This window comes from Podarcis tiliguerta, assembly GCF_965153285.1.
Source record: "Podarcis tiliguerta genome assembly, chromosome: 5".
Taxonomy (NCBI): domain Eukaryota; kingdom Metazoa; phylum Chordata; class Lepidosauria; order Squamata; family Lacertidae; genus Podarcis; species Podarcis tiliguerta.
In genome coordinates this window covers 67,697,512-67,723,749 of record NC_139538.1, presented here as the reverse complement: position 1 = coordinate 67,723,749, position 26,238 = coordinate 67,697,512, and the positions used below count along the sequence as shown (strand labels likewise).

General features: G+C 45.2%; 2 long non-coding RNA genes across 2 annotated transcripts in view; both read left to right on the top strand.

Annotated features, from left to right (window-relative positions):
* The window catches only part of LOC310678124, a 408,095-nt gene extending 402,988 nt beyond the window's left edge, over positions 1-5,107 (top strand). Inside the window, exons 3-4 of the long non-coding RNA XR_014511633.1 lie at positions 667-792; positions 2,035-5,107. This is a non-coding gene — a long non-coding RNA (uncharacterized lncRNA). The remainder of the gene's footprint in view (positions 1-666; positions 793-2,034) is intronic.
* The window catches only part of LOC310678116, a 463,560-nt gene that overhangs the window by 415,913 nt on the left and 21,409 nt on the right, over positions 1-26,238 (top strand). The window lies entirely within an intron of this gene.

The following is a 26,238-nucleotide window of genomic DNA, read 5'->3' as shown; positions in this document are numbered from 1 at the left end:
CGCTTCTGGCAAACCAGAGCAGCGCACGGAAACGCCATTCAGTGGCCATAGTAGTTCTACCTTATTGTGTTTCAGTTAAAGGTTTTGTATTGCGTTTCTTATGTTGAATGCTTTTGGGTGGGTTTGTAAACTTATGAGATTTCTGTTGAGAGATTTCTGTTTAAATATGAAGCGGTGTATATAAAATACATACATACCTATTTAAATAGCATGCTATAAAAAAATTCAATTTAAATACAATTTGTGTGCATGTTTTTCCACCCTTTTTGGTAGATTATTGCAGAAATAGGATGGAACGAATATATGAATAAACAGAGAAATAAATAGACTGGTTCATCCATTCCAAGTCCCTGGAATACAGGCCATAGAAGTTCACCATCAAATTGAACCACCTGCTCAACAATTTAAAGAACAACTCTTCCTTCATGCGTGTGCTTGACATTTGCCCCCCTTTTCCAGCTTTTCCTCCTGCTGTTGTATCTCCTCATCTAACCAAAATATTCTTCTGAGTAGAATGTGAGCCAAATAAAGCTGACAAAACTGGGGTAAATGTATATATTAGGGGAAATAGCATACCAAAAAAAAGGGTGTATAGTACAAAAAAATGCACACTAAAATGCTGGCACATTTTCATTTGGACTTTTTTAAATAAATAAAATAAACCAGCATTGGTGTGAAAATATGCAGAACCAAACTTCAGATTGGAAAAGAGAGAGAGAAACGGAGAGAAGCCAAAAGTGACCCATTTCCCCATCCTGAATCACAGCAAGCACCACCTGGACCTCTTGAGGAGTAAGTGCCATATTTTCAAGAAGTGAGACATGCTTTCCAGTTTAGATTACGGTGCTGGCTCAGTGTGTAGAGATGCACAACTATTTCATTTGCACTTCATTTTTAAGCAAACCAGCCTGAATCACACTTTCCGGACTAATACACTAATACGCTGATGAGGGGGGAAATGTATTTTAGGGCAAAAGATGTATCCAAAAATGCTAATTTTATGCAATATAAATATATTAAAGCTCAAAGTCTGCACCTTAATAAATGTAAAATACATGATTTAAAATAATAATAATAATGGCATAATGATGAGGCAAAATAGTTTACGTATTATCTTTATATCCTGCCTTTCCTCCAAGGAACTGAAGGTTGTGTGTGCATTTCTTTCCCTCTCCATTTTAACCTCACAACAACCTTGCGAGCAAGGTCAGGCTGAGAGATACTGATGGGCCTCATTCAGCCATGAAGCCCAAGGTCACCCAGTGAGCTTCATGTCTGAGTGAGGATTTGAACCCTGGTCTCCCAGGTCATAGTCTGGCACTCTATCCATTACACCACACTGGCCCTTAGGAATGAACACGTGTGAAACTAACAAGAACTAGAAGAAGAAGAAGAAGAAGAAGAAGAAGAAGAGGAGGAGGAGGAGGAGGAGGAGGAGGAGGAGGAGTAGTAGTAGTTTGGCTTTGATATCCCACTTTATCACTACCCGAAGGAGTCTCAAAGCGGCTAACATTCTCCTTTCCCTTCCTCCCCCACAACAAACACTCTGTAAGGTGAGTGGGGCTGAGAGACTTCACAGAAGCGTGACTGGCCCAAGGTCACCCAGCAGCTGCATGTGGAGGAGCGGAGATACGAACCCGGTTCCCCAGATTACAAGACTACCACTCTTAACCACTACACCACGCTGGCTCTAGGAAGAGACTGGCCTGCCCATCATCAGTTGTGTTCAGTGAGTCCTTGGCACCATACGCAGAGCTGTTCAGGCAGCCTAACTTTACAAGGATCGCATCCCACCTGAGTCACTGTGCAGTGGCTCTAACAAGGTCACCTGAATGGTGCTTCAGATTGTCACCACAGTGCACGGAGCCTTCCTACCTTTTCTTTTTAATAGGCACACTTGTAGGAGAAATTAACAAAAATGTGGCCGGTTGGGGAGGGGGTGGGGAAGAGAGAGATGAGTAAAGGTGCTATTTCATTAGATGTCAGGTTTCCTTGCTCTGAAAGCACTTTTGCTCTGGCACTTTTTTCCTGCAGGCGATGATAAAGCTACTGATTAAATTTTAAAGAAACTGTCTTTGAACAAGTCAAGAGCTGGAACTGTAGGGGAATACATTATTTAAAGGAGAGGCCACGTGACTTCCAGGCTCCAGCACAGATAGCACTTGTCCTGAAAGTCCCGCGCTGCAGAGTCTCTCCACCACATAACGGCACTACCTCCAAGTAACGAAAAAGAGCCCTGAACTCTGATATATGCTGAAATAACTCATTTATTGCACCCTCTGACTGTAACTTTAACAAGGCTCTGTTTTTATAGCTAATACTCTGGAAAACTATAAGTCCCGCTCTTTACGACAAAGCACAAAACTCTGCAGGAAAACGGGGGCAGGGTGTGTGTCACATGAGTTCATCTGCCCTTATCCATCAGGGCCCTAAACAGATTTTCCACATAAAAATATATATCGCATGATGCCTGTAAAAACAAACAAACCCAGCTGTAAATGGCTAAAAGCCAGCTCAATGGTATGACGCATTTGTGTGTGTGTGCAGATTTACGCAGCAAGATGACCGACGGTGTCACGGTGATTGATAAAACTCTTCTGGAAAGTTAAAATTGTGGCTGACGTTGCATCTCTTGTTAGGTGTGTTTGACCGTGGATTTGGATTGTTTGAGCCAAAGGAAAGTAAGCCTAGGTGAGTTTTTAGGTGCGTGCTGGACCAGGCCAAGATCTGGACCGGGTGGAGATTTGTCAAGGTTGAAAGCCTATAGCACTTGGCCTCAGTGAAGTCTGGAGCTCATTGGGATTGGTAGGGTGGAAGGTAGGGAGGTCCAACAGTAGGTGGCGCAAGAGCAAATGTTAGGCAGAGCCAAGGAATTCTGGTTTTGTTCCTTTCCTCAGTGAATTCAAAGAGGAGGAAGCTGGCAGCCATTACCACTCCTTAGATTGGTTGTAAGTATAAGGATGTCGATAGGCTGGCTGAGGGCAGGCTGAGTTCAGTGCAGAAGTGACCCATATGTCCTAATGGACCCAACTCCCACAGCCAGCCCTACCATTAAGCAATTTGAGGCAGCCAGCTCAAAGTGGTGGTAACTGAGCTGTGTGTGTCCTCTGGCTTGCCCCATCCCCTCAACTCCCCTGAGGTGTGGTGGTGGTTGATATCCCATCGCCAGTGCTGGAAAAAAATTCTCAGCCACCAGCCTAGTTGGCCTCTGTTTCTAGAATTGAGCAGTCACATCTTGTCTTTCATTCCAAGTAGCAAATAACAAGCCCTGCCAGTAAAGCAAGGGTGGGGACCATGTGGTCCTCCAGGTGTTGCTGGACTCCAAATCTCATCACCCACAGCCAGCTTGGAAATGGTCCGGGATGACGGGTGTTCAAGTTCAACATCATTTGTCGTTCCACAGGCTTCGCATCCCTGTTGTTAAAGGTGCTGGATGTAGCCTTATGTCTCTCTATCCAGGGGAGAAATAACCCCTGCCAGTTGCCTGTCAGGAATTTGCTCCCTCAAGACGTAGTGGTGGCCACCAATGTGGACAACTTTAAAAGTGGATTAAACAAATTCGAGGAGGAAAAGGCTATGAATGGCTACGAACTTTGATGAATATGTTCCACCTCCACTGTCAGAGGAGTATGAACACCAGTTGCTGGGAGGGAACTGCACTTGGATAACGTGGTTGCACTTGTGTGCTTCTCATAGGCATCTGGCTAGGTTCTGTGAAGAGAGCACTGGACTACGTAGACTTATGTCTTGTACTCTTCTTACGTTCTTATTCCTCGTGGTCACCTGGCATGCTCCCCAAATTTGGGAGGGTAAGTCCACCTTCACCAGCACAGCCAAGTCAACAACATGAAGCCCAAGTCTCATAAAGCAGACCTGCTCAAGATGTGACCCACCAACCACACCAGACATGTTCAGCGGTCGCACCCAGGGGGTTAATAAACATCCCAGGCTACACCTTCATCAGAAGCTGTAAAATCAAGAAGTTAATTGAGCTACTAATGGATTGCATACATGGCTAGTGGTGGGTAGTGTTCAATTTGGTGGGTCATAAGCTATGGATGCTCACTGTAAAATCCCTGCATACCATAAAACCCTATGCATAGAATGGGGATGGGAAGGAAGGAAGGAAGGAAGGCAGGCAGGCAGGCAGGCAGGCAGGCAGGCAGGCTTCAGTGGGACTGAATGGGTTAGCAGTATCCTTGCTTCCATTGCATTTCCCCCACCAGTTCAGACTTTTAAATCTGGATTCCAAAACTGGAAAGACACTTCACAAAATTACTGTCACCTTGATTATTTTCAATCTCTTTAAAGAGTGTCTACAGAACAGCAGGGTTCCGCTATCAGTTTTCTGGTGCCAACCTCTACTAATTTTCCCCCCTTCAGATTTTTCAGGAAAATGTATTTTCCTTCCCAGAAATTGGATCAGATTGAAACTGCAGAGTGAGAAAGCAAAGCGGGCTTCTCAAAATGCTGTCGGCATCTCACAGGACTTTATTTATTTGTTTTGCATTTGGAAAGGCTTCAAGACATATTATGGCTCGCCTTGGCCTCTTCTTCCTTTTAATTTGAAGTTACATTAAGGTGAAAAAATAATGTGATGTTTACATTTTTATTATTGTTGGCACCCTGCAGTGTGTAAAATAATCATAATCAGGGGGAATGATTACATCTGTAACATTTTGGTCAGAAAAGTAATGAGTTTCTTTTAAACCAATGAAATGGCTGCTTGATGTAGCTGGTTATTATGGAGTGGAGTGTAAAGCATGAATCAGTGCAAATCCCACGGATTAAAGGGGGTGCTTGTTCCTACTGTGGACCAATGGGGAGAGGGGAAGGATCATGCCAAAATTCAGTTTTTTTCTTGTGACTGTGAATGTGCTTTAAATGTATAGCATGGTTCTGACATGTGTGGTGCTGATTCAGCATCACCTAGTCTGTGCAATCCACCAGAAAACCATGGCATGAATCTCTTTGAACATCCCAGTCTCTGCACATTACAGGTTGCAGAAATTCCAGGGGCAGACACAGAGAACACAGTCCAGGCTGGGAGATGTTGCCATGTGTATCATGATTTGTGAATCTTGGTAAGGTTAAAAAAAAGGTAAAGGACCCTTGGGCGGTTAAGTCCAGTCAAAGGTGACTATGAGGTTGTGGCACTCATCTCGCTTTCAGGCTGGCGTTTGTCCACAGACAGCTTTCCGGGTCATGTGGCCAGCATGACTAAACCACTTCTGGCGCAACGGAACACCACAATGGAAACCAGAGCGCATGGAAATGCTGATTACCTTCCCGCCACAGCGGTACCTATTTATCTACCTGCACTGGTATGCTTTCAAACTGCTAGGTTGGCAGGAGCTGGGACAGAGCAATGGGAGCTCACTCCGTCGCGGGGATTTGAACCACTGACCTTCTTATCAGCAAGCCCAAGTGGCTCAGTGATTTAGACCACAGTGCCACCTGCATCTGGTCCAACACTTTAGGAAGCTTCGGCCCTGCTGATGGACAAAAGGGATATTGACAAACATTGCTGGGAATGATTTGCCTGGTGCTTGAGAGCCAGTGTGGTGTAGTGGTTAAGAGCGGTGGACTCGTAATCTGGTGAACTTGGTTCGATTCCCCGCTCCTCCACATTCAGCTGCTGGGTGACCTTGGGCCAGTCACACTTCTTTGAAGTCTCTCAGCCCCACTCATCTCAGAGTGTTTGTTGTGGGGGAGGAAGGGAAAGGAGAATGTTAGCCGCTTTGAGACTCCTTCGGGTAGTGATAAAGCGGGATATCAAATCCAGACTCTTCTTCTTCTTTCAGCTGAACAACAGCTATACTAACAGCAGTAAATAATAATTACAATTACAATTACAGCAGCATACATTGCTTTATTGTGTTTAAAGCACTTCACATATTTCACCTCTTTGTAATACTTACAACAATCCTAAAAGGTAGATTACTTAACTGTTTTCCCGATATAGCAGAAGGGGCTAAGGCCAGCTAATGGGTTCATGGCATGCGTTCAGACCAGGACCCATCTCTTATTCCCTCTGCTTCTTTAGCATCTCCAAGGTGCTGGAGGGGAGCCCAAGCTCCCTGAAAGCCCAAAATAAGCAGAGTTACCGCAGAACAGAACAAATGGATTTGGAAGCACTTTTGCTTTCGGCTCAGCAAAATGACATGGTTGAATATGCGACTCCTGTCTCATCTTCTGCAGGCGTGGAATGGATTTATTAAGAAGATTTTACCCCTTTCCTCCCCTCCAACCGCATCTGCGCATCATAACTTCGGTATGTTGCTTTCCAAGGCAAAATATAAAGGCGGTCTCTGCCTCTGCACCCCTGCCCCCAGTTCCACATCATCCCTCCATGCAATCTTGGAGCTCCTTCATGCAAGGATTCTCTCTGCCCATCTTGACATTGTTAACTCTTAAACTGCCTTCAGGTGTTACAATAAGGTAAATTTAAGCATGTGAGGGGGAGGGGAGGCAAGCACGATAAATTCAAACCTGCTGCAGCAGCCATTCCCATTTGCCTTCCTTCTCAGGGTAGGCAAACATCTGCAACAGGGATCCTTTTGTGTCTGTGGAGGCTCCCTGCTTATTTTAGAAAGCTAGAGAATTGGGAAAGGAATGATGATGATGATGATTTTATTTTTTATACCCCGTCCATCTGGCTGGGTTTTCCCAGCCTCTCTGGGCAGCTTACACCTCATATAAAATTGTAAAATGTACATAGCTGTCATACACAGGTGACTGCAATTATTGGTCATATATATATATATATCAGGGCTCATCCACACTTTCGCATGTGCTGTGCCTAGAAAGCACAAGTCCTGACCATTTCCTGCTTGACCCACGCTTTCTAAGCATGGGTCCAAGTCTTCCCCTTGCCCAGCTCCTTTCCAAGGGAAAACCCGCTCTTTAGTGATATATCAGAACAAATGGCAATCTGGTCAAAACCCAAATTCCTGTTAGCTCTGATTGAGCACTAAAGAGCAGCTTTTCCCCAGGAGGGTGAAGGAAGCAGCAAAACAAGGGGAGGTGTGGATAACCCAGTCTGTATATACGTATGTCTTTATTGTGAAATCACTTTGGGAATTGGGGCAAAAGCTTTAAATATGCTGTAAATATATGCACAGCCTCAGTATATGGGAGTTTCCTATGTTCCTGTCCCACGTGATGTGATTATGTTAGGCTCTTCTTCTGTTTTCATAAAGTTCTGCTGAACTTTGAAAATATTTGTAAAACTGCACGAAGTCCTTGAACTGCAAGCACAGGGCATTTCATACTATGTGCTGGTATACTGGCTAAGGGTGAGCTGGGCAGAGAAGATGGCAAGGAAACGAGAGGAATTAGTAAATGAACAGATTGAAGCAACTGATGTTCAGTTAAGGGTTGAAATGAAAATGAAGTGCTTTTACTGCCTTGACTCCAAAGAGCCAATATTCTTAAATAACGCTGGTGCCTGGCTGCTGTATAGGTCCACTAAATCAACTTCATTTGTTTTAAGCAAAGCTGTATCTATCTACTTACTTAACCAAAATCTACCCTAAGCACAACTCATCATGCAGGCAGGGAGACGCTGCAGTGAGCTGAGAAACAGCTAAGCTGCAAATCTTGCAGGAGAAGGAATGGCGCGGCTGATCGAAAAGAAATGAAAGTTTCTGCAGGCAATGGAATCGAAACAAAATAAATGAGGTACAGGACACATTCACACTACCAAATTTCAATGTTGTTCCCGTTGGGGGAGAAGTCTGGGGGGGTGAAAATCTTCGGCAAAGAATTCTTGTAGTAGCAGCAATCCCCAGATTTGCAAAAATCTGACACGGGTTTTGAGGGGCATTTTGTTTATCCAGTAGGGTACTGGATACTACTGCAGCTGGAGGCGAAGCAAATGGATGAGGAGCTGAAGTATGAGATTAATTAGGCCATATGCACACTACCCCAGCGTAGTGTAGTTGTTAGGGTGTTGGACTAGGGCCTGAGAGACCAGGGTTCAAACCCCACAGTCACAGTCTCCCAGCTTAACCTACCTCACAGGACTGTTGTGAGGATGAAATGAGATGGGGGAGAACCATGTGTGCCTCTTTAAGCTCCTTGGGAAACTGCTCTGCTTTCCCCTCTACTCTGTCTTTCCTTCAGTGTTTTGTCTAGTTTGTAAGCCTGATGTAAGCAGGGCCTACCTTTCCTGTTTTTATTGAATTGAAGTGAGCTGCTTTGGCAACTGCAATTCTAATGTGGCAACTGCATTTCCAAAAAACTGGTTCAGTGGCAAAAGTGGACTCAGCCAGCAGGCAAGCCCATTCCTCATGGGCAACATTTGACAGGTGTGTGGGTCCACTCACCTGATGTCACAATGGCATCAGGTGACCCATTTTTCCATGAGCAGTGCACTCTGAAGCCTGTTTGGTCAGATGATTGGCAGGGCTTCAAAGCACCACACACAGATCTATGCAAGCGCTGACTATCAGCTGGTCAAAGGGACTTCAGAACACATAGCCACTGTGAGCACTGGGGAAATATTAGCCCTCAGAGCAGTAGGTTAAGTTTCAGGCCAGCACAGCCTGTTGTCTATCATCACCACTATTTAGGCACATTGTTTAAAAAGTCACAAGTCTGTTGCATGTTTCTGCACTAAATTAAAACATGAAAGGAAGGGGAAAGAAGGGAAATTTTAACTGAGCAAGTTTAATTGAGTAACACTCCTTGGCATAAGCTGAATTTGCACATAACAATAAGCCATGCTTTGTTTGTGTCATCTAAGCCATGTTTTAACCATGTAACTATGCTCATTTTGCAGAACAGCAAATAAGCCCCATCTTCTTCCACCAAATCATGGCTTGCTCTCACCCCATGGTGGGTGTCTGGGAAACCATGGTTAAGAAAGACAGTTGGGTTCAAACACAATGCGAAACCATAATTAAAACAAGCTGCAAATTGTAAGCTGCCAACAAACCTTGCCTTCACATGATGGTTTTATTATTTATTGACAGAAAGAAAACCATAGTTAGTATGCTGGGCTAGGTACACACGCTCAAACCAACCATGGTTTGGTTTAACAAACCATGACTTAGCGTTGTGTGAACCAAGCTGATGCAAATCAAGACTAATCTGTGTCGTGAGAACATAAGGAATGAATAAAGTATACAACAAAGAGAAACAAGAAGGTACAAAGTTATAAAAAGGAACAGCTATAGTCACAAAACAATAGTGAAGGAGGCACCATAACAATGGCTAAGAGGGCTTGAATGGTTTGCTGCTATGGAACAAAGTTTTGTGTCAATTGCATTCCAACCCATTGTCTGCTGGGGGAAATCAATGTCATTCAAAGACTCGCCCTTCAGTTTCCTGTACTCCCCCATTCCCAAAGGGTTCTTCTGAGCTGTGACCTTCCATGTCAGGAATTAGAAATGTGCCACTCATCACTCTCGGCCCAGAAAGGAAACAAACACGTTATGTGCTAGTCTACTTCTCACCCACTCTGTTGGTGAGCACATCTGACTTCCCAGGCAACTGCAGGGGGTGCCCTGCTGGACTGTGACAGCGCAGCAGAGAGCCGCAAACTCCTTTACACCAAATCCTCTTCCACTTTAGAAATGCGCTGCAATGGACCACAAAACCTGGAGGGATGGCAACGGCTAGGAAATGTCACAATCTTCTTTGTAAATGTGACACAAGCTGACTTGTGGGCAAAATTAACACAACTGGAAGAATTTGCTCAGCCTTGTCAGTGTAATGAAATGTGATCTGTGCCGTCAAATGCTGTGGCGTGGGCAAGTTTGGACCATGTTAGAGCAGCCGTGCCCTTTGGACAAGTGACTTCCTTGCAAAATTTAGAATAACCTTTGGAATACCATATGCCTCATAAACCGAGGCATATTATTATTTATTAAATTTCTATAAACGGTATGAATAAGCTGTATGAATCTCATATCCATGCGAGGGAACACATTTTCTTTCTTTCTTTCTTTCCCAGTTTCTCCGCTGCCTGTCCTTAATGCTCGAGGCAGCTTGTAGTCTGCAGTTTAATGACATCTCCGTTTAAAACAAATTAAAAGGTATGTTATAACAGGAGAAACATAATCAAGCTAGGACTTCACCAAATGTTTTGTTCTTTGAGAATGTTCACCTTTTCTCTGTTGCCAGGGCTCACTGCCATTGTTCCAATATGCTGTGATGTTGGTGCTATTCCTCCACTCTTCCAATTATTGCATATTTTCTTGCTCAATTGATCACACTGGCAAACTCAACCAACTGGAGATCACATAGCAGGGGTCTAAGCGAGCGCCAACACTTTGAGGAGCACCCCAGCTCCTGTTGAGTTGTGAGACCTGTGGCACGGCAGAAGTGGGGTGGTGAAATGGGCTGGTCCACCCCAATCATGGTGGTAAATAGCCAAATGGATTTGAGTATGTTACCAAATAATCGAGGGCAAATGAAGTCAACTCAGAGTGAGGGCAATGTCTCCTAGGCCGGGCTGCAATCCTATGCATTTAAGTGCATTCCTTCTACCGGATAACCCAAACTGTTAGTAACACAACTTAGGACTGTGGTGTCGTTGTTGTTATAATGTATGGATTTTTACCTCAGGCGTGTCTCTTTAAAAAGAATTCCACTTATACCGTCCCAGCACAACGTCTCCAGAAATCTCCTAGATTTACTATTTAATCAGAAGGAAATAACAGCAGGAGAAAGTCTGTGGGAAATTAAACATACACAAACATTAAGAAAGACAGTAAGTGATGTATACTGCCCAATGAAACTTTATAGTTTGTGACCGATAGCTGTATCTGGAAGTGTGATTTACGAGTTTGCATTAAGAGCTGGAATCTTTGTCTAAGCCCTATAAATAACACGTGCCAGTAACTCTTACGGAACATTTTTCAGCTGGGCGCTAAACAGGCTAGGTAAATATTTTGAGGCAAAAGAGGAAAATAAACATACATTTAAGGCACAGCCAACACATATTTAAACCATCTGACTTCCTCCAAAAGGATCCTGGCAAGTGTAGTTTGTTAGGGGCACTGGGAATTGTAGATCTGTGGTGAGGAAACTACAGTCCTCAGGACTTGGGGTGGGGTTGGGGGAAGAGTCATGTGTTTTAAATACGCATTGGATGTGCTTTGACTGTACCTGCTGAACTTTCCATTGGCAAAATACTTAATGGGCCTGATATCCTCCCCAGCCCTCCCCGCCTTTTGCAACTTGCGTGCGTCTGGCAGAAATTCAATAGCTGCCTTTCGGCCTGTACTGCTGCAGTTAATGGCCACCAGAAAAGAGATGACAGCCTTGATATCTAAGCAGGAGAACAATCATGCTCGGGAATCAGGAATTGTTACCCTGGGAACACCACTGTGTTTTGCTTGTACAAAGAGACAGCAATTAAATGTTCGTGGCAAACAGAAAAACCTCTTCCACCGCAAGGACCTCCAGGAGTGGCTAGTTTGTCTTTCTTACGGTTGCGCTAAGCCAGGAGAAAAAAAAACAACCCCTCAAGTTTCAAGGTCACTTCCTTAAGACGCTCTGGGATGGTTCGCCACTCTTATTCCTCAAAGCGCATGAGAAGGTGGCATTCTCTGCCGCTGCAGCGTCACCCACGCCGACGAGTCTCTTTGTCCTTCTGGCTCTGGGGACATGATGGCACAAAGACTAGAGCCCGGTCGAAAGGACAGCTCTTCACCCAGTGAGCTGTGTAAAACTTGGAGTGGAAGACGGGGAGATATTTCTGCCAGTCTCAGAATGAGAGCCTATTTCACTGCACGGCCATAAAATGCGGCAGTTCCTACCCTGCCCTTCTGGGACTTTGTGCGCATGAGTCCTGAGGTCTACAGGGTTATTTCCCAAGCGAGTTCTGCTAAGCAAGTGGGGAAGTCAATTTTTAGTCCGGGAGAATAGTAATTCATATATCAATGAATATTGATCTCCCTTCTTGACCTAGGAAGGCATTCTCAGATTCCTTCCAAAACGAAGGAAACTATACATTATTTATCCGCCTCTTAAAAGGCTCACTGTCCATTCTCTTCCTCAAGCCGCACACAGAAACCTGGCCAGAAGGAGCGTTGGAGATGGGGAGGGAAGGAGGCACAATAATGACCTTTCCGCCTCCCTCTTTAATAATAATAATAAACTCCTGCATTTATATTGGATATGTTTCTCATATACCGACATAGGAAACTATGCCCTATGCCAAGTCAAAGAATTGGTGCATCTAGTTCAGAATTCTCTGCTCACACTGAGTGGCAGTAAGTCTCCAGGAATTCAGACCAGGGGCTTCACCAGAGTCCCAAACCTGCATATCTGGAGAAACTGGGGATTGAACCAGAGACCTTCTGCATGCAGATGATCTGCTACCGAGCTTCAGCCCTTCCTTTCCAAAAGTCAGATTCGCAATCTCTATTCTGTTCCTCCCCACTACTCTTCATTTCTTTCTTCTCTTAGGAACCCCCCCCCCAAAAAAAAACCCAGAATCCCAAACTTTAAACCAGCAGCTGAAGAACCTGATGGAAAGGGAGATTAGGGGGTTGTTGGCGATCCTAATTAATTTAGAAACGACACATTATGTACCAAAAAAACACACTAAAAAAACAACCAAGTTGTTCATAGGAAGATGAATAGAAAGGGGAGGAGCCCAGGGAAGAATCTCCCCAATTGGCATTGGCCAGTCATGGGGTTCTGAGAGTTAATGAAGACAGATGAGCCCATCTACACTGCTGGCCTCTCGTTGCTAATGAAAATTATTTAATAGTAAAGCGCTGTCACTGGGAGGGCTGATTAATTAGCAAAGGAAGTAAGGAGAGGAGCTCTAATGGCATATCAGCTGCTAATAATAGAGATCCAATCAAGTCTGGTAGCCTATGTGTTAAAAGAGGAAGATAGGACAGCGCAGCTTTGCAGCTCACCTTCTGCACCAGCAACAACGGTGGCAGCAGGTGCCCTCGTCACCACCAGCGAGCAGCTCTGACCTCCGAATGAGAGGGGCACGGCCAAGATAAATCGCCGTCTTCTCTGCAATTAACTTTGGCCTTGGATCCCAAAATCCATATGGCTCAGCACTTGAATGAAAGCGCCGGGAGAGGCGCAAGGGTGCCTAGAAGACTTTGCGTTGGATGGGGCCCAACTGCATGGGAAGTCTGTCATTTCAGGTGGGTCCCTCCAGCACGTTTCCTTTGCCGATGGAAAACAACGGACTGCTTCAGGAGATGGTGCACTCTCCTTCACAGGAGATTTTTTTTTCAAAGTAAAGGCTGGTGGGTAGCCATCTGCCACAGATATTGTAGACGCACCCTGCATTGCAAGTGCTACATTGAGCAGAGTGGACACTGGACCAGATGTTCTCTATGGGATGTTCCAGCTCTTGATGATTTTATGAAAACATCACTATGAGAGGAAACAGTATCTGGATGATTCATTGACACAGCACCATTTTTCTTGGCCATTCTCAATAGGATGCAACCTAGCCCAAAGCCTATGGATTTGATTGGGATTTAAATATCGATGACACCTCTAGGATCCCCAAAATGCGGTGAGATCTTCCAAAAATTGTCTAGCTTAAAATCCAGTATTATGATGGATCTCAATGGAAATATGAAAAGCCACAGAACAGATTGTTGGTCCACATTGCATATAACCAGGAGCGGTAAACTGGAATAATAAAATAGCAGATGAGAACAGATCAAGAATCTGGCTTCTAATTTTATAGGCTGCTTTTATAAGAACATATGGAGAGCCCTGCTGGATCAGGACAAAGGCTATTCTTGTCTAGCACTCTGTCCCCTCAGGGCCATCAAAGTGCCTCTAGAGAGCCCACAAGCAGGACATGAATGCAATAGCCCTTTCCCCTCTTGTGATTCTCAGGGACTTTCCTGGCTGGCATGAAGGCATGGCAAGCCCCAGACTCCTTCCCATTGGCCTGCTGGTAAAGTCTGCTTTGAACTGGATAACTTGAAGCTGGGATGGGGAAGCTGTGGCCCTCCAGAAGTTACTGGACTACAAGTCCCACTATCCCTGACCCTTCAACACACTGCCTGGGATTGATGGGGAATGGAGTCCAGGACACAGGTTCACCACCCCTGATCCCATACAAGGTTAAGGTGTGCTTAAGTGGCACAAGCAAGCCAGCAGTAAATCACAAGTTGCAGTTAATGCTTCATTAGCAAAAACACATTCTGCGCAGGAGTGTCAGGCCTAATGAGCACAATAACTCATCTCTGGTAGTTCTGGCCCTCATGAAGCAGTTGCTGAGACTGAAGGTTCCCATCTCCCCACAGCTTACTAAATCACCTCCTCTCCATGGTTTTTTCCCAAGCAATCAGAGACTGTGTCTGTGTGTCACCAATCTCTCCTCTGCCTTTTTCATGCCTCTTCTGGTTCTGGGAGACCAGCGGGGAGGGGAGCTTATTGCAGCTGGATGCCTCTTCACCAGTCTCTGGTTCTTCGCCTCCTCTGCTTCAGTTTCTTCCTCTAGTTCTGGACTCCTCTCTGCCACAGACTCTCCCTGCTCACTCAGCCCTGTTACCTCTTCAGCTTATGACACCTCCTCTTCCCAGTCATCTCCCTCTGACTGCTCATTGTGGTCCCACCATCAATCCCCAGGTTCTGAACCTTCTTGGGGGTTCCCCAGCAGCTTTCTCCCACCATTCCTCTGTGTCCAATTAGTCCATGACACTAAGCCTACTGAAATAATGCAACTGAGATTTTCTTCTTGATTTCTCAAAATAAAGATAATAAGTCAAATTTTGACTTATTTTCATTCAGTTCACCTCTTTCATAACCATCCATTTTTCTTTTCCTAGACCCAGAGAACTATGGAAGAAGAACAAGCGGGGGAGGGGGCAAGAAGAGAAAATATATTGTATTTTCTTCTGTTTTCATTGAGGCATTTTCACCCTTGTTGACTGTGGGGAGAGTTTTGTGGCAACGCTGAGAAGTGTTTAAATCTTCCGAAGAAAATGTCATCCACTTCTAGGATATGTTGGGACCAATACATCACCGCAGCCTCAAAATACTTAAAAATAGGTTTTTAATAAGCTATGCATCGCCTGCGCTTTTAGAAGTCATCAGTTCAGCAGAGCAGTAAACCTTTCAGTTAATCCATATGGATTCCAGATTTTATTTGTATTTACTTGATTACTTGGGGGATAGCTCTCTCCAATTGTATGTGAGGCTCCCTTCAAATATCACAAAAGCAGCTGGTTAATGAAACTTCTGGATTTTAGGCCTGCTGCTAATTCATATGAACAGTTGTCTCAAGCTGTTTTGAGCACTGTGTTTTAATTGCCGTAACCTGCCCAGTGACTTTAGGGTGAAGGGCAGGCGAAGAAGGATTTTAAAATCCTGCGCATGATTTCTGGCTAGTATTCATCCTTAGCAACTGCTACAAATGCTTCTTTCTTGCTAATGCCTCAGGCAAGGATAGGGAGTATTCGTGCCAGCTCCTAGGGAGTTTCAGACCCTCCTCAACTTATCCAAGCCTATCAGTTAGCATGGCCAATGGTAGGAGGTCAGGGATGAAAGAAACCTATGAGGGCAGGTCTTGACTAGAGCTGCTGGCATAGGTAGTTTGCTGCCATGGGTCCAAAGGCAAATCTACACTGGTTGTTTATAATGTTAAAAATGAGTTATAAAAATGTGACACCAGAGGGCGCTGCAGAGCAGCATGGAGAGCTATATAACTTTTTTTAAAATAGCCTTTCATAGCGTTTTTACAAATCAAATGTAGATCCAACTCAGGGCAAGGGGCAGCAGATTAAGAAGTTGGAAAACTGACACCCAATGGAGCAAAGAAAGATAAGCTAGGTCCCTTTTGCCCACAGCCCCAGCCCACTCCGGCCACGTCACTAAGGAGGAATCCTGAAGGGTCAAAAAAAATCTAGGAAATGACCATTCCAGAATTTCAAGGACGAAATGAGATTTGATCTACCTCTTCCCCCCCCTCCCAAAGGCGCAGCAGAGGAATAGCGAAGCCTTTAGTGTTCCACTCGCTTAAACTTACCTTTTGATGCTGACAAAAGGAGAGGTCTGAAATATTTTCTCTGCGTGGTGGGGGACATGTCTATTCAGCCCGATTTCCCTTTTCTACAATCAACCTGCTGGGTGCTGCTCCACAGGTACATGCACAATATTCTGCAGAAACACAGTTACCCTCCAGCAGCAAGTGTACGATTTCTTAAAATGAGAGAAAGAAAAGACCTGAGGACAAAGCAGAATGGTAGCGGTCATAAACACAGCACAAATCATTACCTCTGACAGTTTTTTCCCCCCTTTTATTTCCTTCCACTACCTATTTCCAAAGCCATTTTCCCACAATTTTTATTTATTTTTTATTTTGACCTATTTCGGCAGTTAATGAGCACACCACGCAGTGCGGCTGCAGGCGCAGATTTACGCACAAGTTAAGTAAACTACAGTTTAGGGCTTCCGATTATGAAAGGTCTCAACAATTTTCTTTTAAGAAAACACACTAAATTTCAGTGACGTCACTCTTAAAAAAAAAAAGCACAAAAGAATGTGCTTTTAAATGTTATGTCATGTGCAAAACACAGTTGTGTTTCTCTGTAACTGTTCCCAGGTTGCTGCCATGAAAAGCTCCCATATATGCTAACTAAGAAATCATAAGGTGTTTTCATTTAAAGGCAGTGTTTTTTCGGGGGGGGGACGCAGGGGGATGCATACCCCTAAACATTTTGTGAATCTGAGTTTGGCCTCATTGAGGGGCCAAACTCCTAGGGCTAGGAAAATGAGATCACCCCTAAAGATTTTTTTAGGGGGGAAAGCACGGTTTAAAGGCATTCACAGCTTATTGCAATATATAGGTTTTAATTAGATTGTAATGTTTTAGTTGTATCCCCACCTATGTGCAGGTATAAATGCAAATATAAAAGTATATTATTTCTATTTTCATTGCCTTCTCTGTTAGAATAATGCACATTTTGTTTTGCAATACAAACCTGACCAAGCTTAGGGCCTCAGCATGTCTTACTCCAGCCCTGGGGTGCTGCTTTCAACATATTACTTGGTTCTACTTTCCATGCAGGGTGGAGAATTCAGGGCAGACTTCGCTATACATTGCAGCTGACCCAGTCTGCAGCTGCTACTTCCTGCAGTTTCCTCTCCTGACCCCCCCCCCCACCCAACAAATAGGATGAAAAGTTGGTGACTGGTTGCAAGGGAGCAGAATGCATGTGTACCTTTAGGAGTAATATAAGGGTAAAGGGACCCCTGACCATTAGGTCCAGTCGCAGACGACTCTGGGGTTGTGGCGCTCATCTCGCTTTATTGACCAAGGGAGCCGGTGTACAGCTTCCGGGTCATGTGGCCAGCATGACTAAGCCGCTTCTGGTGAAGAAGAAGAAGAAGAAGAAGAAGAAGAAGAAGAAGAAGAAGAAGAGGAGGAGGAGGAGTTTGGATTTGATATCCCGCCTTTCACTCCCTTTAAGGAGTCTCAAAGCGGCTAACATTCTCCTTTCCCTTCTTCCCCCACAACAAACACTCTGTGAGGTGAGTGGGGCTGAGAGACTTCAAAGAAGTGTGACTGGCCCAAGGTCACCCAGCAGCTGCATGTGGAGCAGCGGAGACGCGAACCCGGTTCCCCAGATTACGAGACTACCGCTCTTAACCACTATACCATACTGGCTCTGGTGAACCAGAGTCATATAGAGCGACTTATTTCAATATACATCTATAACAATACAGTGGTAACTCTGTTTAATCTGTTCCAGAAGACCGTTCTTAAACTGAATCCATTCTTAAACTGAGGCACGCTTTCCCTAATGAGGCTTCCCACTGCCAGTGTTCTTCCACTGTTTGGCTTCCATTCATAAACCGAGGTAAATTTGCAAACCGGAACACTACTTCCGGTTTGGGGAGTTCATAAACTGAATAGTTCTCAAACAGGACTGTTCATAAACTGAGGTACCACTGTAATAGTAATAATAGTCATCCTTGCATTGCAAAATGACGGTGATGGCTCTTTTCTCCCTCCATTGCCTCTAAATACCAGCTGCTAGGACTCACAAGTGGAAAAGAATGCTTAGATCTTTATTGCAGGCTTCCCAGAGGTATCTGGTCAGCCATTGTGAAAACAAAATGCTGGACTAGATGGGCATCTGACCTGATTCTTATAGACTCATATAACTGTAAAGGGACCCTGATTGTCACCTAGTGCAATGCAAGAATCTCAGCTAAAGCACCCATGACAGATGGCTATCCAACCTTAAAAACCTCCAATGTTCTGATGATGGTGGTATCATTCATACTTTTGTTTTCCAGCTTTCTTCCAACATGGATCCCAAAGTATGATATATGTGGATTCCAATGGGTCTCAAATCTGGACCCTGACTAGACCAGACCCATATCTCCTTAACATTCAAGAAGGTGATGGTCTCCTGTGCCTTAAGAACATCCTCAGCATTTACACAAGACTTCTTCATTTATCCTTATCAAGATTATTCATAGCCAACCTTTCAGTCTAAAAGGTTCTCAAAGCAGGGTACATTTGACATTAAAAATGTGAAAGCTGCAGATAATATTTGCTATGTTGGCCTTTGGAAGCTTTGGATTATGAGCAACCCATCCATTTGTTGTGATGCTTAACCCTGTGGATTTTTGTAATCATTCACTGATGTGTGTTGTCATGCATTATTTGCTTAAATGAGATTATAATGCTACTGAGCATCTTGCAAAGTGCTTCCAAGTGTTTGAGGCACTTCGCCAGCATTACCTCAGCGATGCTTGCTTACAACAGTCCTACCATTATCAGATGGGATGAGGGGCTAAGGAAAAGTCACTTGCCTGAGATGGTAATCCCTGTGCACTCTTACCTGTGAGTGAATTCAGTGAGACCTACTTCTCAGCAAAGGGACGCGGGTGGCGCTGTGGGTTAAACCACAGAGCCTAGGACTTGCCAATCAGAAAGTCAGTGGTTCGAATCCCCGCGACGGGGTGAGCTCCCGTTGCTTGGTCCCTGCTCCTGCCAACCTAGCAGTTCAAAAGCACATCAAAGTGCAAATAGATAAATAGGTACCGCTCTGGCGAGAAGGTAAACGGCGTTTCCATGCACTGCTCTGGTTCACCAGAAGCGGCTTAGTCATGCTGGCCACATGACCCGGAAGCTGTACGCTGGCTCCCTCGGCCAATAAAGCGAGATGAGCACCGCAACCCCAGAGTCGTTCGCGACTGGACCTAATGGTCAGGGGTCCCTTTACCTTTTTACTTCTCAGTAGCTATGTATAAGATTGCCTGATCATACCAGTTGAATTTGTAATAGAAAAAGCCATTGCTTGATTCACTCTGTCCCTGAGAGACAAATCTGATCTGTTGCAAGTTCTGTCATTAAGATATCCCATAATGACGTTGGTTTTGTTGGAGGTAAAGATAATAGCAGCCACAGATGGGGGTGGGCAAATGTGATCAAGTTTATGTATGGTGCAGAAGTGGGGGGGGGGGCTGTTTGCATTCTGATCAGGTCTTTGATAATGGCATGGTGACTAACCTTTCTCCCATGTTATTTTCCCTAATTAACATTGCTACCCTCAAGCTGCAACAGTGGTACCTTGGTTCTCAAACTTAATCTGTTCCGGAAGTCTGTTCCAAAACCAAAGCGTTCCACAACCAAGGTGCGCTCTGCCATAGAAAGAAAGGCAAAATGGATTAATCTGTTCCAGACTTTTAAAAACAACCCCTAATACAGCAATTTAACATGAATTTTACTATCTTAGAAAACCACTTATCCATAAAATGAAAGCAATAAACAAAGTACTGCAGTCACACAAGCAATCAAGCAATCAGTAGCTGAACTGGGTTCCACACAGTCACAAAAACAAAAAAAAAGATGCAAAAACAGACAGACCTCAGCATAACACTCAAATTGTCAGTATAACACTCAAAACGGAAGCGTGGCTCTCAAAACGGAAGTGCGGCACTCAAATCGGAAATGTAACACTTGAAATGGAGCAAATTTGGCTTCTGAAAAAAGTTCGCAAACTGGAACACTTACTTCTGGGTTTCCAGTGTTTGGGTTCCAAGTTGTTTGAGTACCAAGGTACCACTGTATTTGCATCCTTATGGAGCAACGCTTACAGGTATCATATGGGCACTTCTGTGGGAGGGGTAGGGAACTTGTGACCTTCCAGAAGCTGAATGACTCCAACACCCATCTTCCTCAGCCAATGGAAATGGATTGTGGGAGTTGTAGTCCAGTCTGGTGGGCCACAGCTTCCCAATCCTTGCTCTATGTTTTGCCGTGGGAGCAAACAGTTTCAGGGAGGCTATTTTCATCAGGAATTGGGCACAGGAAGGGAAAATTAATCACCTATTCCCCTCCCTCCAGTGCCCTCGGCTCTCTCAGCTAGTGGTGTGCGAACTTTAGTTTAAACCTAGAGCAGTCCCAATTGCAGATCTCCAGCATCACATCCAATTTGCCCTACAACCTGCTATCTGCCTAGAGTCAGATGATGTCCAAACCCTGTGAGGGTGCCTGACAGCCATCTGCAAGATTAGTACAAACTGGGAATCTTTTCTGCCTCCCCTGTGCTTTTTGTACATGGCAGGGGATTTCTTTCAAAGGTACAGTCTGCAGACGCCCTGATCTCCACGTGACTGAAGGGTCGGAAAACGTGGATGCAATGCCAGGCCTGCAAGCCTAGCACAGCGAAGGACAGCGAGCCTGGCGCAACATTGGCAAGAAATGTCCAGTACAGAGCATTGATAACAACCCGGCAGCTCACGCCACCTCCACTGCAGGAGTAATATGATGTAACAGCCAGAACATGATGTTTCCTGGCTACTCACAGCAGGCAGGCAGAGCCTCCGAGACTCTGACTGCTGAGCAAATTAGAGCGTCTTGCAGCCTATGCTTACCTACTTGGCAGAACATCAAGGGCTTGAGGCTACACACACCTCTCCACTTTGCCATGTGTAATTTCTGCCATTCATCAAATCCAGTGGTTTACCTGAAAGGGTGCGTGTTGCAGGCAGGAAGGGGAGTTACCATGCATCTCCCCCCCCCCCCCAATAACCACAAATAGACCCGTTTTCTAAAGTCTTTGTCTCACTTGAGATACCCTGGCATTCCCCAAAGGCAACTTTTATATAATCTCTGAATCCAGCCTCTGTTATCCAACCAACTCTATGTTGGTTCACACAGCATTAAAAAAAAAAAAAAAAACCACAACAACAAAACTTGGAAATGAGGTTTTCAATATCCAGAGCAAGAGATTAGGGCTTGAGTTTGTTGTTGCCACAAGTGGTAATAAGAGCTTCTCATGTGTCAAGTCCTTGGAAGATAAAGATGGTATATAAATTAAATAAAACATTGACAGATGGTCTGGACAGAAGAAGGAGTTTGTCATTGGGCCATATGTCTTCCAGGTATCCGATTCCTAGCTAACACTGGGTTCTGTCTCAAAAACCACCTTCTAAGTTGCCTGCACCTGCATTTTGGGGATATGGGTCACATGACGTTTCCACCATCTGCTTGACATCTCAATTTCTCTAGCGCCTAAAATCTGCTTTTTACCTGACCATTAGTAGCATGAAACGTTGTCTAAAATGGTTATATTCCACTGGACCGTGCAATGTGTGCTTGGCATGTCAGAGTTTGGGGCTTATATGGGCTATCCCTGCTTTCAGAGCCCCCCCCCCCTTGCCTGTGCCCACAATCATGTCACATTGTACTTGCATTCTGGTTTGCTCATTGCTTAAACATGTGCCAACGGCCTCCACTTTCCCCACCAGCCCATAATGTGCTCTTACACCCACACACACCCCATCTTATGACTGGGTGTCACAATCTGGCAAAAGCTTCACCACCAGAAAGCAGCCTATGGCAGATCAGCTGAAGCCTGATTCTGTAATTGTGAAAGCTTAGCCAGCACATATCTAATATAACAATGCCCCCTAGCAATCTAGCAATCTAACAATGCCCCCCCCCCAAATGCATGGGGGTAAAAGGGAAGCAAGCAGAGCACATGCATCTTTCTTCTTTCCACCGGAAACAGAAATCAGTGGGTTTTATGCGCTGCTTATGGAAAGTTCATTAGCAGGGGCTCGTGATCAATAGGCGCCTAGATGTGAAATACAAATTAGGCAGAACATGTGGTTTTGGTCGAACAAACTGCAAGAACAGCAAACAACCAGCACTGGTATGGAAGCACAGAGGATTACAATGCACAAAACTGATTTGGGAAACGTGGGTTTTCAAAAGATACACCTGATCTTTTAGAAACTCTCACTAGAACATGCTCTCCAGTAGCTGTTCCCTGACCCCTAGTGGCAGGCAGAGAACACTGCATTGCAACATGTTCATAAATGGCGCAGCCAGTCTCCACAACTTGGGATTCAACCAGCCTCATGCAGACCGTCAGCTAAGACAGGCAGCCAAATCAGGAAGACTGAGACCTGGCTAGGCCACAATGCATATCAACATGCTGCATTTGGCATGGAGGGCTCCGATCTTGCAGGCCAGTGACAGAGAACCCTTTTTTACTAAGGATTTGTGGGCTGCTTCACATATCCTATTTTAACAAGAGTGGCTGGGGAAACCCAGCCAGATGAGCAGGATATTCATCATCATCACCAGTGCACCTGAAGTGTTTTGTGTGCCCATGTGTGGGTGCAACAGCATACATTTCAGAAAATGCATATTTGCAAAGTTACATGCATTGAAGCACAGGGATTGGATGTGTGCCTGAACCACCGTGCAGGGTGTGAATAAGTTCTAAGCAGGGACATAGTGTGGGGGGAGCCGGGGGAGCCGTGACACAGGGGGCGCACACTTTTGAGGGGGCACAAACCAAGGGTTTCTCTGGGCACCGGAGCCTGGCCTGGCCTTGACACCATGTCTCCAGGCCCCTCAGTGAATGGCCACCTGGCCAGCGCTTGCTCACTCCTCGCTCAGATGGTGAGCGGGGATTTCCCCCCAAGGGCCACATTGGTCAGGCAATAGGTGCTGTGTGGCCCCGCTTGGCTATGGTGGCAAGGGCTGGACTGTGAATCCTCTGCACCCAACCCCAGGCACACCAGCAAACGATGCAACGTCGCTAGTTCTAAGTTGCTGTCAGTTGCTGGGCAGAGGAGGAGGAAGAGGAAGACAGTATAGATTTACAACAGGGGTTTGAGGGAGGTTGCAGCTCAGAGGCAGGTGAGGGGGAAAGCTGGGGAATTATGGGAGAACAACACCTAGCTGACACGTTGTCATTAGATAGCATTCCAGACCCTCCATCTCCCAGAACCCGGTGAGCATTAAAAGTAGGAGAGCAAAGAGCGTGAAGACAGAGGGCACGTAGCAGCAACCGTAAAGGAGACTATAAGAATGACGAATGGGGAAGTGGGGTGGAACGAGGGGTGGAGATTCACTCGGGACAATGCCATTATCCAAGAGGCTGGGTTCTATGGCCTCTCTCTGTAAAGATTGAAATAAAAAAGGACTGTAATAAACTTTTCCTTAAATTTATAATTTCCTGGACAACCAACCAGGAGCCCCTAACAGCACCCTGACAGCTGCAAATACTGATTTCTATTTCAAGAAACAACCTAGCCCCAAGGCAATCAGTCTTGTAGGGGCAGTTCTACTAAGGTCCATCTAGTCCGGCCTTCTGTTCTGACAGCGGCCAACGAGGTGCCCATGGGGAAAACAGGCAAGCCGGAGCCAAATGCAACCGTCTTCTCCTCACTTGCAATTTCCAGCAGCAGATATTCAAAGGCATACTGCCTTCATTGGTGGCACTCTCACTCCTCAGCAAGGCCCCTTTGTTTACCATCTCCATTCCTTGTTTTATACTTGTCATGGTCAACATCCACATCAACCTCAACTCAAGCAACAACCTGGTTCCTCTTCCAAGTCCTATTCACAGAGAGGGACTTTATGTAAGTGTGTGTGGAAGTAAACCCCACTCTGCTCATAGGCCTTACTCATAGGTAGGTGTCAGGGATTTGGGGGGAAAGAAAACGTAGTGGTATGTGCCCAGTGGTATGTGATTATAATTCATGCACAAAGCACTACACACCTGTGCATTTCCTTCAAGCGTGTGTGCACACTTTCCTGTTTACAGTCACATTCCATGACATTTAGAGTAGGAAAGAAGCCTCAGAACTGGGAATTTGACAGCACTAATGCAGAAAAGTGTTGCAAGCTCCACACATGAAGTATGGACTTGGGGGGGGGGTATTTGGTCAGAATCAGGGGTTCTAGGGGAACACGGACAACTGAATTTACTTTTCAGGTTGTTTACTTTTTACGTCACCTAACATAATACAACTTTTGGCATGGCTTGAATTTTTGAACTGCCCGAATATTCTTTTTGTTCTGCCCATTTGGAGTCGGGCTGCCCATTAAAAACAACGAGCCCTGGTAGGTGTGCACAGGATGATGGCCTTAACCTTTGTCTTGGTTCCTGCCTCCGCTCAAGGTATTTAAATTCATGTGCGCTTTCCGCAGTGATTTATTCCCTTTCTCTTAAAAAACAATTTGGACAGAGCATAAAAGATTATGACTATTCTCCAACCCTGTTACAACAGACTGTATGTCCTAGAATGTATTTTCAATGTCAAACTCCTATAAGTCCAGAGAAGTGAACTTGGACTATTACCACCTATGGCAATGGGCCAGGACGGAATATTTTCTGCCATTCAAACGGTTTAATATAAGAAGTAGTCAGGCTGTGTTAAGGGGCCTTAAGAACATGAGTAAGGGGAGTCCAGGACAGGGCTTACATATGTCTGGAATTCCCACCCACCCACTTTTGTGTCAGGATTCTCACTTTTTGAAATATGGCAACCCTGCCGCAGGAAGAAAAGCCCCTGCGGTGGCACCTCCAAGGAGTCCCTGGTCCACAAGAAGAAAGCTCTGGGACATAGATGCATCTCACTGATACTGAGATGGGGAAGGGGACAGGGACAGCCTTGGCTCTACAGGATGCAAAGCCCCCTCACTCCCAAACAAATACACCAGTAGCCAAGTTAATTTTCCTCCATTGGCATCAATGGGAGATAAAAAAAATTAAATGAGGAAAATAGAAGGAGGAGGCATACAGGACCCACCCCCCACATACCTCAGCTGATCTGTGCAGATCTGTAGGAGAGCCATCAGCCCCTCCTTGCTCATGAAATAATCAATCTGATTTGCATTCTCAACAGGAAGGGATGGGAAAATCTTGTCAATTTCAGTTTCTCCAGCTCCGAGGGCCTTCTGGCGGTTCCCTCACTGCGAGAAGCCAAGTTACAGGGAACCAGGCAGAGGGCCTTCTCGGTAGTGGCGCCCTCCCTGTGGAACGCCCTCCCAGCAGATGTCAAGGAGAACAACAACTACCAGACTTTTAGAAGACATCTGAAGGCAGCCCTGTTCAGGGTTTGATGTATTAATGTTTGATGTATTAGAGTATTTTAATATTTTTTGGGGAAGCCGCCCAGAGTGGCTGGGGAAGCCCAGCCAGATGGGTAGGGTACAAATAAATTATTATTATTATTATTATTATTATTATTATTATTATTATTATTATTTCTCGTTTTCCCCAGTTTTAAGCTCCCTTCTCCGCACTTCCATATCAATCTGTGACTTTCTCCTAATACACACGTTCATGCAGTTTTACCTAATGTACACATTTTTGTAAAGCAACGCATTTCTGCCGCGTTTCTGTTCTCGTATTGTTTCAGAATAATTGGGGAGATTCGCAGCCTTTAAATGCAAACTGAATTGAATTTTTCTCCCACCCCTAACTGCAACACACAACCCAGTGAGAGTTGTTCTGCCCATTGCATTGGGGGGGGGGGGCTTTCGCTTGCCCTGACAGCCAACTGGCCGTGCACCTGCTCCCCCCCCCCCCCCAGTCCATTTTCCTCCTTCCTCTCAAGCGAATGAGTAAATGAGTCCTCCTCAATGACTTTGGCACGGCAACACGACAAGGCCGAGCCTTGCGCGGGGGATAATTAATACTTGTTAATAATTCATCCCTGTTTATCTGGCTCTTTAGTCAGTGTAAAGGTTGCCACAAATCCACTAAATCCAAAACACTAAACAAGGCTTTTAATTAAACCTTTTGTGTGTGAGAGACAGCGGCAATGTTATAAATACTGACGGAGCTGGAAGAACCTGCTGCAGTAGGGATTGCAGTGATGCCAGCAGAGCCTGGCAGAGTAGAGAGAGGCAGCTCTGGTAGGTGAGTTGGGTGGGGGAGGGAAGCAGGCACCTTTGCCACCCAAGCTATAACTTAATCCCGCTGGCTTTGAAACAGCTATTCTTAGCCTGATTATTCAAAATGT